The sequence below is a fragment of the Crocodylus porosus genome, unplaced genomic scaffold (genome assembly GCF_001723895.1).
Source record: "Crocodylus porosus isolate Cpor-Errol unplaced genomic scaffold, CroPor_comp1, whole genome shotgun sequence".
Taxonomy (NCBI): Eukaryota; Metazoa; Chordata; order Crocodylia; family Crocodylidae; genus Crocodylus; species Crocodylus porosus.
This window is the reverse complement of record NW_017728931.1, coordinates 61665042-61679582: the sequence shown is the minus strand read 5'-3', so window position 1 is coordinate 61679582 and position 14541 is coordinate 61665042. Positions and strand designations below refer to the sequence as shown.

Here is a 14541-nt window from a genome sequence, read left to right as displayed (position 1 = left end):
GGAACTGCAGGGTCACTGGGGGGCCAGGACAACTTGCAGTGGGGAGGTGCACAGCAAATTGATGGCCTGGAATAGCACAGAGATAGCAGGTGTTTTGGGGAGCAGCTGGAAACTCCACATCATCAGATAGTCAGTCAGAGACGGACCCTGTAGCAGGGGCCATGGATCCTTCTCCATCTACATTTGGAACAGTGGGTGACAACGGTCACAGACACAGCAGAAATGGTCTCCGAGCAGCAGGAAGTAAAAACAAACGAACATACAAATCTATAATTTTCTTCACCCCCTACCCCAAAGCACTGCATTACGGACAGCCTTATCTGGCAGCTCAAGCTGTTACTTCCTCCTCCCCCAGGTCAGGTCCTTTGCTCCAGTCCTACCCAGGTGACCTCCCCATCTGAGTATCTACTTGGTTGCTGCAGTGCCAGTTTCATAGAGCAGAATCATACTGTAGAAGAAACAGGCCATCAGTGGTCTTGTCATGTTTATAGGACAGACCTGCTGATCAGAGGAAGGATTCTGAGTGCATGGGGATAACAGAGGTCAGAGAGGCAACCAAGTCTAATATTGGGTAGCTCTGACTACCTAAACCAGTGGTCTCCAACTGATCACCTTTGGCATTTAAAAGCAGCCCAAGATCTACCATGCGCTGCTGCCACCCCAACCCCTCTCCCAGCACGTAAGTCTGTGGGGAGGGAAGGCGGGGCAGACTGAGGCATAGGGAGAAAAAATTATTTGGGGGCACACCAGGTAAATCCCACCCAGCTGCAGCCCCACTCAATTTACCCCTGCTCCTGCCTCTGAGGCACTGTCCCTCACCATGGCGGGGCCTCAGTCTAGCCCCTGCCCCTTCTCTCCCCCACGGACTGACCTGCTGGGCTGGGGCATGCATGTGCACTCACATGAGCGCTCAGCCCCCCACCCCAGCCTCGGATCGACTCCAAGATCTACCGGTGGATCGAGATCCACTGGTTGGTGACCAATGACCTAAACATAACATTAGTGAAATGCCCCAACTGGAAAAGGTTTAGGGGAAAAAAATGACACTTTAAAGGACCTGTTTCTAGTCTTGGGTCACACAAGAAGAGAAGACATCCTCTAATTTCTCCTAAATTACCCATAGGAGTTGCTCCTAAAAGAAACAATATGGTTAGGCCATTAAGCAACAATGATTGCAATATCCTCTGAGGAGATTACATTTAAAAGGAGAAAGAGACCTCACATTGTGATGATGCTGGTCTTTAAAGTGGGAGATTTCCTAAAAGCACCCAAAAGGAAATTAAGAAGAGAGCCTTGAAAGTAAAAACACTAGAAAATGTAAACTCAGTGTGGATCTCTTCAGACAACCCTGGCAGAGTTACAGCACCATGCACACACTTAAACTAGAAAGCAGTAAGGTGAACCACCATGACTAAATTGTAACATTCAAGAGATTATTCAAGCCAAAACCGTCAGGTATTGTTTGCAACTGCAGGGGCAAAATAGAGGCTCCAGTCATGGCTGAGGGACACCACGCTCAAAACAGAACACAAAAATGGCTGCTACCCAAACGTGCTAACAAGCCAAGCAAGCAGTCAGAAAATGAAAATCTAACCTTGGTGAAGCTAATTAAAAGAACCACTGAAAAGTGGTGTGTGCATGTAACTTAGGACAGCAAGTATGCAAGATAGCAAAGAAAACAAAACCCCCAAAACAAAGAAGTAGTGTTTTAGTGCATCAGAAACATGAAACTGCAAGAGAATCATTATACTCACTAGACTACCAGCATCTGAAAGGATAGGGACACTTCAGAGAAGCTAAATGATGATTACACTGCATCAACTTTTATTACAGAATATGCTGAAAAGCTACCTCTCCCAGTCCTATTCTTTTCCAGTTACTAAATTTAGAAAGTACCAGACATTAAGATATCAAAAAAGGACACATAGAGACAAAAGTTAAGAAACAGCAACAAGCCACCAGACCAGAATGCACATACCCAAGTGTTCACAAGAACTTAGAGATGAAATGTCTGAATTGCAAACAAAAAAAGGCACTCGATTCAGTTAGCAAAGTGTCAGAGGGAAGCAAGTGTTATAAGTATTTTTGAATGCACTGCTGCAGACAAGTAGGCTTTATGGCAGGGCAAAATAATTTTGTGGAAAAGCTTACAGAATCTTGCGTTAACACCATAGTAGCTAAAGGAAAAGAAAGACTAGCTGACTTCATTCATTTAGACTTTCCAAAAACCTTGGACAAAGTTCCTCATGAAAGTCTGCAAGGAAAGTGAAGTAGTCCAGGGTACACAACACAGTACTGCTAAAACGGGTTAGAAACTGGCAATGACAGAAAACAAGGAGTGTGTGCAAGGAAGTGTCAGGAGCAATCTAACACCACTCCCACCTCTGTCCATGCCCAGCACCTAGTTCTGTGCCCAAATCAATCCTGTTGGTCTAATAAAAGATATTAGATTTGAGTTGGTCTAATAAAAGAGATCAGATTTACCAAAAGAACCTCGTCTGCAAAATCAATCCTGTTGTTTGAGGTTCTTTAATCCCTCAGACATGGGGAGATCACAGCAGGGACAATCAGCGCTCTCAGGCCAGGTGTCACAGGGAGGTGGAAAGCAGAACACTTATCCCTTTTGCTTAAAGGAGGAAAGAGGGGTGTCCGAAGCATGAACAGAAATAACAGCTCAGCTCTTTCCGTTTCCACTTCTGCGGCTGCTAGAATAGGTTCCTGAGGGGAAGGAGCAATGCTGCTCAGCTCACCTTATGCAGCAGCTCTGGTTTGCTTTGCTTTCTACCCCAGAAAGCAGGTAAACAGGTAAAATAGCCAGAGGCACTCCTGCCTCCCTCCACAGCACTTGAAATGCATACCCCTCAGGAATCCAGTTCACATTTCAGAAATTTTATATTTCCCAGGTTTGTGACCTGTTCCGACCCACCGCACGCAAATACTGGCAAAAGGTTAACAGCAGTTAACCTCATCCCTCAGCCACTAACCTCAGAGCTCCATGCTCCTCAAATAGATATTAATTAGCTGGCAAAGTGACTGATATGAGGTAGGAGAGAGTGAAACTGCAAAATTATTTTGATTAGCAAAGAGCACCGAGGAATTTCAGAAGGATGAATCACAACTAGGTAAATTACTAACATCAGGAAACAAGAGAAACCAGATGGAATACAAAACTAAGCATAAAATGTCACTGGCAATCAGGCAGGGGATGCTATTCTCTGGAATACTGCCTCTGGTTCTGGCCACCACCCATGTCAAAAAGGATACAGAAGAAACTGAGGTGGGATGGGTTTAAATGCAGGTGATAAGGCGGCACAGAAAAAAGCTAAGAAACAAGAACCATTTGCTTTATGAAGGATACTGAAATGATGATTTTATGAAGACATACAAAACAGTCAGGAGGTTATTTTTATGCACTCACATAGTTACCTTTCAATTTAATTAAACAACCTCTTTGTTGTACTAACTCAAAACTCACAAGTGGTAATGATTCCCCAAGCCACCCACCTACCCACATAGAGCGCTTTTTGGGGAAATGGGATTATGAATTTAGAGCTCATAATTGGATCCATCATGGCAACCTTACCTATGGAATGGCTACTGAATAACTGTATCAATAACTTAAATAGCTCAGACCCTTTTCTATATACCCTGTAGCAAAAGGAAGCTGGTTATCATCACTTCTGCAATAAATCCATTGCTACAAACAGAAACTGAACCACTTGCTTTTTGATGGGCAGTACTACCTTAGTCCTAAAGTTATACACATGCCATGCAAGTCTGGTAACTTATCACTTTCTGTTATAGGTTTGCACCAGAAAGGATTGTGAAGATGTGCTTACAAAGCACTTTCCATTAGATTTTGTGCTGGGTTTTTTTTTCTGATTCACCTGTTTGGTTCCTTGTCACACACTGCCTCTTATTAAATGGACCTCAGAAGGCAAAAGAAACATGAACACTCTTAAACAGGCAGGCATACTCAGCCTTTAGTCCCTCTATGCAGTTCAGAACACAGAAGCAAGAATTGTGACAGTTTAGAACAATATAATCAATTTTCTTAAAATGTAGCTTGGGACAAGTTTGCCAGGAGAGTTAACTATTCTAGAAAGTATAACAAGCTACTTTTCAGCTGAAGAATCACACAAACAGAAGGCTCAATGAGTCAACATCTGATACCAGGCCTTCTCTTAAAAGTCTGCAGAAAAGTTTAACTTAAGCTTCAGCACAAGACTGAAAATGGCCCAATTAACCAAATGTTGCTAGCAAAAAATCTAGGAAAACCAACACAAAGAGCAGATAGAAAGCAGTTGTAAGTTTAAGCATAGAAAGTCAATCCCTAACCTAATACATTACATGTGTTTCCAAGTGAGAAAACACACAAGAGATGCTGGGGGAGCAGGGAGGGGGAAATACAAAAAGAATGTGCATTACCAAAATACCTTGAGAGTAGCTCTTGGAAATGTGGTCTGCAAATTTGTATCAGACATTCATTTCCTGTGAAGTGCACAGAGACACTCTCATCTCTCCACCAAAGGAAAGGAAAAAAAGAGCATTCTCTAAGGGGACTGCTGTGCAGGCTTCAAAGACAACGCAGCAAATTTTGCCTTTACAGCACACAATAAAGGGTGCCTTTATGTGCACTTCAGCAAGTTTAACAGAACTGAGTTATTATTATGCTGATAAAGAACAACATGGTATAACACAAGTAGCTCTGGATTATGCTTTTCTAAGCCTCTAACTTGAGACAGGCTTGGGCTGAAACCCTGCATGTGGTCATGGACTTAAACAACTTGTTAATTTTTGACAAAACGATATCAAAAGGGACAAACACTACTGATGTAGGAAAAAAGTCAAAAACTTCATTAACAGATGAATCGGATCAAAAATTAGATGTTTAGGTAGAACTTTGTGGGATGTACAAGGATGCAAAAAGTAGGGAGGGATGCCAATGAGCAATGTTATACACTGGCACTGTTAAAGTGGGAAACCAATACAGTATTATGATTTTCGCTTCTGCTTTTAGTCATGTACATCTTTCTATCAAACTAATAAATAATTTGTGGTCTTCTAAGTAAATATTTATATCAATATGGAGCAGAGGTGTCAGTGGTATAATATTTAGGTGACCCATTTGGCATATTCAACTTCTGCACAACCTAATTTTAATTAAAAAATCCAAAAATGTATTTTCACCCTCCTAGCTTGCAAGCATCAACCCATTATAACAGATACAATGATGCTTGCCTATGTCCCTAGAGACCCTGAAATAACAGACTGAGAAAAATGTAACTTCCTTGGAACCTTTACTATTCTGACCAAGGTGTGAAACCAAGCCTAATAAATGCCACACTTAAGTGTTAGTACTATCTATTAATTGCTGACCAAGATAAGATGGGAAGTGTGTGACTGAAGCTAGGAAAATAATGTTTGTGGCACTGGGCAAGGGTAACAAACTGCAGGGAAAGAAAAACAAGGAGGAAGGAAGAGATAGGAGGAAAGAAACAGATATAAGCAGAGAAACAAAAATAGGCACCATAGTTAACTAGCAAAAAATGTGAGAAGACTGTCTTAGTGATTACTGATTATAACTAAAGGCTTAATTCTTACATTCAAATTCTATTCTACCTTTGATCTTGGTGCAGACATCCTATTGATATTACAGAAAATCCAGTGAATTAAGGGCAATAAGTACTTAAAAATGCATACTCCAATCCATAATTTAGAGGTAGAACTGGCCCTCTTCAACAAGAAATATGTGCTCTCTCTCCCTCTATTGCAGCTATGTCCACTTGGAAACTTATATGAGCTGAACCTTTGATTGCTGCAGTTGTCTCTTTTCATCTTGTTTACAGAACAGGAAAATTTGATAATCATGAGGTATGCTTGTGTCTTAGGAAATGGCCACAATTTACTCCTAGTCTTGACTTAAGTGGTTGTATGTAAACCATTCATTAATCTCAAAGTAACAGTCAGTGTACAGATTACAGTCAGTTATGGACGAGCTATGTTGCTTAACAGTGACCAGCAGCAAAAATACAACTCTTCTGGTCTGGAAAGAGCTCATATCACACTGAAAAATGGGTATAATCAAGCCACACATCTAATTAAGTCACATTTAAAAAAAAAAAAAGGAATGCTGAGGAGTTTGGCCTTAGTGACAGTAAATTAAGACTGGCTTATACCATAATAAAGCCCTCCTCCTTTAAACTCTTCCACATGTGTTTAAAAACACAAAGCTACAGTCTTATGGACTCCAATAAGAGCACTTAAATGCTTCCAAGTAAGCACATGTGGAAGAGTTTCCAGGATCTGAGCTATAGCACAAATATTTTGATAATGCAGACAGGCCTCTCTCTAGCCTTAGAGAATGAAAAGAAAAAGAAAAAAGAAAGAAAGAAGAAAAAAGAAGCAGGGGTTATTTTATCTCAGCAGTTCTCACAAGTTAAACAGGAATTAATCCAAGTCAATCCAATAAAAAGTAAAAAATTAACTGGACTTTCCTTTATATTTCCAGAATGCTACAAACTGAAAAACCTGGCAATTCAATAAGTTGCACTCTTTCCATTACATTAACACTGAAGATGGTAGGTAGTGGCCAAAATACCTAATTGTAAACACTAAAAAAAATTAAGGAGTCCAAGCCTCCTAAGAACCACATGAATTTTCAAGCAAATCTTGGATCCTTCTTTGCCTTCAGGGTGAACTCACATCCTGCTTTCAAGCTTCTTACTGAATCATGAGAGCTAGAAACTTTTTATTTAAAAAAGCAAAAAGCTAATATTCTTACAATCGGTTGTCTCCAGGACAGGAGGTTTTAAGTGACATCACACACACACACACACACACACACTCAAAATTAACAAGTAAAGCTCATGCTGGTGACAACTGAATAGAGAACAGTGGAGGTGCTGTATTCCACAAGCATAAAAACAAGGTTTTGATGACAAGTTGCAGTCATGACACTTTTTGCAAAGACATATTGGCCCTGGTTCTGAAAAAGAAAACAAACTTACACTTGCATTCTGTCTCCATAAATAACAGGGAGAATTTTCAACTGGCAAGTTACTTCCAGTACTCTCCAGCAGATACTCAGTTCACTACTCCACTGCAACCATAACACTTTCATCTCCAGAAGTGACTGTACCTTAGCACCAAGGTAAAAGTACCCCATGATTTAAAGTGGGTAATGTTGGTCCAACATTTTGTGTTCTATGGAAAGCAGCTGGAGGAATAATGCGCTGCCATTCTTACAACTTTACTGTGAGGCTTGTGATATTGGCATTTTTTTTTACAAGCTGCTGAATCGGAGTACTTAGGTAGGGTAACTCTCCAGCTTTCATTTGAAAACCAGCAGGTTTCTAGCCCTCAGGGTGCCGAAGGAAAGCTTGGAAACAGGATTTGAAGGAACCTGAAAGGCTCGGACACCAGAAGACACTAAAAAAGCCCACCCCCCCAATCATTGTTTCAAGAGTCTCACGGTTATCTATGACTCATGATTCTTTTTTAAATGATGCTTGAGGCTGCTCATGCTGTGAGGAGCGATCATTCAGATCGTCTCTCAAGCCCACGCTGAAGTGCCTACAGTAACTGCAGTCCCCTCGTTTTTAGAGTAAGGGGCAGCCTCTCAGCTCTCACCGAGTCCAAATCTCTTTAGTTTAAAGCCGTGGTTCTCAACCGGGGCTGCCTCGAGAGCCTTTCAAGGGGGGTGAGGGGGGGCAGCCCCATCGGGCTGGCAAACACGGCTCGCGATGAACCCAAGCAGGAGGCTGCGAAGAGGCATGCGAGACCTGCGGTCTGGCTGAGCTCTCTGCCTCTGGAAAAAGCGGCTCAAGTCTTGTCCTGTGGTCCAAAAAAAACGAGTGGAAACTCCGAGCTGGCGTTTTCCAAGGGCCGCCTCCTCCAAGCTGTCCAGGGCTGAGCACCGCTGGTTGTCTCTGGCGGCAGATGCCAGGGCAAGGGGCAATGGACTCGTGCTGCAGCAGGGGCAGCTGAGGCTAGACACGGGCAAGACGTCTCCGCCCAGGAGGGCAGGGAGGCAGCAGACCAGGCGGCCCGGAGAGGGAGGGAAGCTGCCTACTCGGAGGTGCCCCGGCCGCGAGGATGCAGCAGGGGCCGGACGAGGAGCCCTCCCGAGGCCCCCAACGAAGCAGCCGCCGGGCGGGCCCGGAGGCTGCTCCCGCCGCGCGGTACTTACGGGATGCAGGGAAGGGGCTGGCTCCGCTCCCGGCCCGGGCCGGCCCGCCGCACTGGGCACTAAGGGACCGGCTCGCAAGTGCCAACCCCCGCGGAAAGCGCAAGCGCCTCTGCCAACATCGCGGGGAGCTGCAGCGCCGGGACCCCCCCCTCCGGGGCAGGGAGCGGTGCTGGGGCGGCTCCCTGCTCGGCCCCGGCCCCGGCCCGGGCATGCAGCCCTCAGCTCCGAGTAGCCCTCTTCCTCCCCCTGCCTGCAGGGCACGTGGGGGCTGAAAGGGGGCGGCCCGACCCCTCCGGACGGCTCCAGCCCCAGCTGCATCAGCCCTGCCGGGGCTTTCTCTACCCGGTCTCACAAACCTCCACAAATGGAAGTCCCGCCACCTCCTGTTGCACTGCTTTACTGCCCTCCTCCTGAGAGTTTCCTCATATCCAGCCTCAGCTTCCCCTGCTGCAACGTGAGACCATTGCTCCATGTCCTGTCATCTGCCACCACTGAGAACAGTCCAGCTCCGTCCCCTTGTGAACCCTCTTCAGGTAATTGAAGGCTGCTCTCGAGTCCCCCCTCAGTCTTCTCGTCTCCTGCCTGAATAAGCCCAGCACCCTCAGCCTCTCCTCGTGGGTCACGCTGCCCAGCCCCCCAACCATTTCCAATGCCCTCTTGGACTCTCTCCATTTTGTCCACATCCTTTCGGTAGTGGGGGCTCCAAAATTGGCACAGTACTCCAGATGTGGCCTCACCAGTGCGGAGTACAGAGAAGAATCACTTCCCTCGATCTTCTGGCAATGCTTCTACTAATGCAGCCCAGTTTGCAGTTAGCTGTCCCCCAGTAACAATGCCCAAAGCACAGCTAAAGCAAAGCTGCTCCATGCAGGAGTGCCTAGAGTATCCCAGCTTCTCACCAGCCTCTCCTGCATGCCCAGCTTGCAGCACAGGCACTGGCACAGGTGCATAGGGGAGGATCCAGGCTTGTGAAATGGGGGTGCACATGGTGCGGTACATCATCACACACAAGGAAACACTGGTTTCTCCAGTTAAAAGAAAAGCTAGAAGCTTTCCTCAAACTAGGGAATCATTCAGCTTAAGCTGGGAGCAGCAACAAATAGAAAGGTGGAAACCTGCAGTCCTTTTTGCTGTCACACAATGGGTATAATAAGCACAACCAACTAGGTCCCAAAACAAAAAAAAAGAAAAGAGGATCCCAAAACATTTTGTTAGCCCTCCCTTTTGTGAGACTTCAGCAAACAGCTCTCTGTAAGCTTCAGACAGCAAAGTCTAGCCGCCTCATGTGCCTTGGTCATGCTAGTGGCGCTTTGCTCTGAAGTTATTTCCATGTGACATGGGCCACTGGTGTCTCCTGAATTGAAGGGGGGGCACTTGCCCCCCTCCAGCGGCCAGTTGGGGGGGTTGGAAGTGTCCCCCGTGGCCAATCCCACCAACCGGTATCCCTCTGGCACTTCCCAGTGAGTGTGATCGGCCGAAGGGGGACCGCAGGGATCGCTTCTCCTGGTGCCGCCACTCCACAGTGGGTGCTCTCAGGAGGGGTAACAGCACTCTCACCTGCAAGTTCCTGGTTCCAGCCAGATTTAAAAACTGAAGGCAAGGCTGGGAAATAGGAGCTATTTTAAACAGGAGCAAGCAAGCAGACAGCAGCATTGAAGAAGAAAGGCTAGCTGGATTGCTTGAACATCAAGCCCATTACAAAGGTGGGTTGTTAACACCAGTGGAGTGAAGAATTTAGAAGGAATTGGGTAGATTATAATGAGCCTCGAAGTCCAGCAACTCCCTCAGCACTGCCTGAGTAGAAATGCTGCAGCCCCTGCTGGGCAGTTGGTTTTAAACTTTGAGTGGAGCAAGAATCAAAGAGGCATGCAACTGCACATCTACCCCTCCCCGCCATTCCACCCCTGATCAAAGCATTAGAGCAGTGGTTCTCAATCTTTTCTTGTACCAGGACTCATTTGTAAACATCAATGGCTAGTACTTAGCCAGTGCCCGTCACTCCCAACCCATGGCCCCCCAGGACTGAGCCCCTCAAGTGTGTGGAGCATGGTGGCCTCCTGCAGGCTGGAACTCTGCAGCCTGCAAGGGAAAAACCAGTCAGTTTTCCATGTTTTTCTCCTTTAAAAGGAGAATCCATTTTTAAAGTTTGTTCATGACCTTTTCATATACTTTCTTGTGACTCACTTTTGGGTCACAACTCATGGGTGGAGGAAATGCTGTCTGTCCTGAACCTCAGTGCTGCCAGTGGTGTGATGCTTCCTGGGCTGCCACACATGTGGGTGACTTAGGATATACCCTTGCTTTGGCTTCTGTTTTTCATAAATTAAATGTCACAGCCCCCTCTGCTATGTGTGGTTTCTGTTATACGTATTACCTACCCAGAAGGAAAATGAGGGCAGGCTGTACCACCCAGAGTGGGAACCGACTGGCTATGGGAAGATCCAGGATTTTGAAAACAGGGGTGCAGATGGTGTGGCATCATCACATGAAACATTTTTATCCAGTTAAAGAGAAACTAGATGCTTTGCTAACATGTTTGGTGGGGGGGCTAGCACCATAGTATTCAGTTAAAGATCAAAGCAAAAACAAATATAATTATTGGAATGGGCACTCATTTACTAGTTGCATTTAAACTAGGCCAAAAAGTCAAAAGCTATTATGTCATTAGTCCTGTAGTCATTATAGTTAAATGTACATCTCTTATTCAGATTTACAAAACAAAGTTGAGGCTTTTTAAGCATTTTGACAGTGCCTCCACTCCTTCGCTGTCAGTCATTTCTGCACCTAAGGTAATATTACCACACCTGAGTAAGTTTTTTAGCCAGAGATAAAAACAGTCTGCTGGACTGTGAAACAGAAGACAGACATTAGGAGGAATGGCTGACAAGCAGCAGAAGGTTACAGAGGACAGGGTAGTTTGAATAGTAGAACATCAAGGCCATTAAAAAGATGGGCAGGTCATTAACACCTGAGAAAGGGAGAGAGATTAGCCTGAATCAGGGAGTGACAGTGAGCCATTAAGTCAATTGACTCCCTCAGCATTGCCTGAAGAGAAACACAGCTGCTCCTTTCAGCAATTGGTTTTAAGGTTTGGGAGAAGTAGGAATTAAAGGGGGTACAGCTGCACTGCTGAACTCCCCCCCCAACCCCCCCATCAGAAGCTGGCACATCCTTCACCTTCCTGGGGTTTCTTCAAACTCACTTTTCCTTTTCCCAGGCACTGAAGTGTCTACAATTACACTGCAACAACAGCTTGTTCCTGGTTAGAAGCAAAGTCCCTCAGCAGAGCTGTGTGATAGCCTAGAAGTGTAGTAGCACAGTGGGGGCTGCAGCTGAGAGCTGAAGTCCAACATCAGAACAACCCCCAGGAATGCACAGTGGTTCCCAACCCCCCAGAAAAACAGATGCACTAAAAATAGGAAAAAAAGATGGAAAGCCCACAAATATTTAATGACATTGATTCTAAACAGCAAACCATGTGATGTGCAGGACAGATACATTTCTTCCTGGAAGATAAAAAAGTTACGTTGTCCAAAATTAAAAACTTGCAGCTTGGTAGATAAAACAGTTGTCAAATCTCCTGACCTGTGACTCTCTTGTATCTGTGGTCATACACCAATATACTTCTACTAGTCAAGATCTTGAGCCTATATAAACTTATGCACATGTATACCTTTATGCCTTGTGTATTGTCCCATTGAAATGATTGGATGCCAGCACTGGAACACAGGTACACTCTAGCTGCTTTCCACTGTTCCAGTAATGCAAAGCAATTGTAAATTTGGTTTAAGTGGTTGGGGAAATGAGTTTCATGGATGCTTTACACCAAAGCACCACAAAGTAGTCAGACCATGCCAGTGAATCTGACTTGTGGCGTCTCCAAGAATTCCACTGAGCAGTACTGAAAAGCTGAACTACTACACATCTTTGCTTTTTGCTGAACCAACCCAAGGAAGATGATAGTTATAGAAAATCTGGATTTTTACAAGGATTAGGTCTATATAAAGGTGTTAATTCTCTCTCACCAAGGAGCAAATAGCTTGCTAAAACACCAGACATTGCAAGCTTATGTTTTTCTCTGTTCCATATGAATGTTATTTATTGTCTGGGCAAGAAAGAAAGAAAGAAAGAAAGAAAGAAAGAAAGGCAGACTATCTGTCATCTAAAAACAGAGAAAAAGATGACATCTTCAGAAATTTTAACACCATATCCTTTGGTTTTCTTTTCATTAAGAGCAGTAAATAGAAATAATTTCAGACTAGACTACTGTTGCAAAATATGTTGAAGTGTTCAGGTGTGGGTGTAAATCTCTCAGTGTAAAGGACTTAGTTTAGCAACTCATCCTGGAGCTGAACTCAACCATCATATAAGAGGTAGCCTGCAGCAGCCTACCCACAAAACAATCAAGGCCTGGAAGAAACACACCAGCATTCCTACTCTATTGCTCCACATTCCAAATCTAGCCCTGATCCACAAGAACTTTTAACATGTTGGAATCTGGGTACCTCAGAGACCTGAACAGTATGCTTTTCCGAAGGTGGGGTAGCTAAAAAGAGAGACGCAGAACAAGACTTCTGTGTAGACATACCCCCAGGAGGTAGGGGCAGCACACTCTCAGCACTGGCTTCATCATTATGGAACTTCTTTGCCAGAATGAGATGTGTACAGGCCTGCCACTGTCCAGTTTAAAGCGTAGGAGTCACTGTTAAATCAATTTACATTAACAAAATTATACCACACAAAAAATAAAAACAACACTCCTTGGAGCCAGAAAATACTGTGAGGGACTTGTGGTTTATGTGACCTTTTTCAGTGTACAGATACCAAGTTAAAGAGCACCTTGGAAATAAAATAGACAGGCCCAACCATGGCACTCCTACATGCAACCCTTCAAACTCCAGCCCAACACTGAACGCTGCCAGAGAAAGCAGAAACAACCTTGATGTAAAATATGTTGAAATGTTCAGGGGAGTGGGTGTAAATCTCCCATTAGTGTAAAGGAGTTAGTTCAGCAAAAAACAGGCCTTTATCGTTGTTCTAATGGATTGTTAATAATACAATCCATCCCGCTTTTCTGACACACCAAGCCAAAAATGTACCAGTGCACTGCTCACTACAGCTTTTTGTGATTATTCTAGCTTCACTTTCCCTGACACCTCCTGCAACATAACCACCAGCAAATATAAACCACAGAAGAATCCTTTTGGAATGGCCTCAGGCCAGTGGGTCTTGTCTGGAACCAGGCTGTCAATTGCCATAGTTCTGAATATACTGCAGTTTGACTGAGCAAAGTGAGGTCCTACACTCCATTTGATGCCATTTTTCTGCATGTCTGTCTAATGCCCATAGTCCATGTGGTTGTCAAGTGTTGGTGACCTTAGCTGCTGCCTTGCCTAAAACCCATTAGTTCTTTCTTCCTCCTTTTTTTCTATTATGCTGCCTCCTTCATGCCTGCTTGGTATGGAGAGAACATCAGCTCTCAACATGTCCCCTGCAACTGGAGGTAGCAGAAAAATAAGATGGGGAAGACAGGGACTTACAGATCCCCTTGGCAGGAAAGGGAAGATTGTAAGACTCTGGTAATGGGAGGCTAGGACATGGGGAGGGGAATGAGGAACACAGAGCTTCAGACTTGGGGGAAGACAGGAGAGGTACAAAAAGATGAAAATGAGACCTAGGGGATCATTTGGGGGGGGGGAAATGGACACCCAGACAACCTGGGGAAGGGAAACAGAGGGAGCCCCTGCCAAGGTAGGGAATGAGAAAAGAGAAGATACACATGTGGCCCCTGGCCTGGGTCGTGAGAATAACAAACAAGGTGATGAGAGGGTGTGACAGACCCACTGCCATGGGGCTGGTACATGTGGGACAGGGGGACTGGGCAGGGGGGACACACGGAGCCATGGCATGAGGGACAGAGCAGAGGATGCAGGGAGTCTGTGAAACAGAGGAGGCTGAGAGAGCAGCACACAGGGAACTGCTGGAGGGAGGGGATGCCAGAAGCCCAGGTGCAGCCCTGAGCTGTTTCTTGCAGTGTCTCTAGAGGTTTCCCGCCAAAGGAGCAGGGCCCTTCTCACTTCGCTGCATGCCCCCACCCTCAGGAAGCTCACACTCCAAAAAGCGCAGCCTCAGAGGAGCAGGCTGGCAAAACCCTCTGTGTCTTGAAGCAAGCAAAAAGCTGAGCCTGTTGTACTCTTACAGGAAGAGTCAGCACATTTCACAGGCCCCTTTTGAGTGAAGCTGTGGCCAGGCCCCAGCCCCTCCTCCTCCTCCTCTCAGAGTTGGTTGCTTCTGAGTAATGAAAAGAGCTTGCTTTCCAGGAAAGGGAAGGTGTAGGCTGCCCTGAGAGA

The 14541-nt window shown here is 45.2% G+C and overlaps 1 protein-coding gene across 2 annotated transcripts in view; it reads right to left on the bottom strand.

The window, feature by feature from the left end:
* The window catches only part of LOC109316850 (suppressor of cytokine signaling 1-like), a 15918-nt gene extending 7606 nt beyond the window's left edge, over window positions 1–8312 (bottom strand). Inside the window, exon 1 of one of the 2 annotated variants that reach the window (XM_019545228.1) lies at window positions 8192–8312. The gene's annotated coding sequence lies outside the window, so the exon portion shown is untranslated. Of the gene's footprint in view, window positions 1–7632; window positions 7998–8191 lie in introns of those variants that run through there. The other variant, XM_019545229.1, reaches the window with a different exon arrangement.
* Window positions 8313–14541: the final 6229 nt, after the last annotated feature.